An 885-nucleotide genomic window follows, 5' to 3' on the forward strand; every position below is an offset into this window, starting at 1 on the left:
GCATAAGATCTAAAACCTGAACCATTTTGCTGATTATTGGATCTATAACTAGTTTGACCATTGCCACACTGAGAGTCACCATAGCTTTTGAAACCAGTGTTGCTTCCATAAGAATCACCTTGCCCTTGCTTCCTCTTGCTTTTGAAATCTGCAGGATAGCCAATGACTCTATAGCAGTCCTTTGTGAGGTGATTTTTGTAACCACAGTGCTCACATGCAGTGTCAAATAGCTTCCTTCCTTTGAAACCTTGTTTCCTGTTGACCATCATTGTGAGAGGTTCCTTGTTAACATCCATAACACCTAGTAACCTCTGACTTTCTTCCTGTATTACTGTGGCATAGGCCTGATTAACAGTAGGAACAACCTCCTTAAGTAAAATATCACTTCTAACATGGCTGTAAGATTCATTAAGGCCCATGAGAAACATTAACAACCTTTGCTGATTTAAATGCTCAATATAAGGCTTAGATTCATCACAGTTGCATAAAGGAGCTGGAACTAATACATCTAATTCATCCCATAGATCCCTTAGTTTTGAGTAATAGGCTGTGACTAAGACTGGGCAACGGAACGGGATGTACCGGTACCGTTCCGGTACCGTTCCGGTTCGTTCCGGTTCGTCCCGTTTCGGTTGCCTACGGGACGGGCCGGGATAGTCTAAACCGGTACACGGAACGGGACGGAACCGTAGTTTCGTACCGGTGTACCGGTACCGGTTCATTCCGGTTCCGGTCCGATCCGGTTCCGGTCCGGTTTATTTAATATATATTAATTTTTTTATATTTTATATTTTATATAATTTATATTTATATTTTTTATAAATTATATTTTAAAATTTAAATTTTTTCAAATTCCCCGCCCCTGCCCGCCCTGCCCGCCCCTGC

The sequence above is a fragment of the Solanum pennellii genome, chromosome 1, assembly GCF_001406875.1.
Source record: "Solanum pennellii chromosome 1, SPENNV200".
NCBI lineage: Eukaryota > Viridiplantae > Streptophyta > Magnoliopsida > Solanales > Solanaceae > Solanum > Solanum pennellii.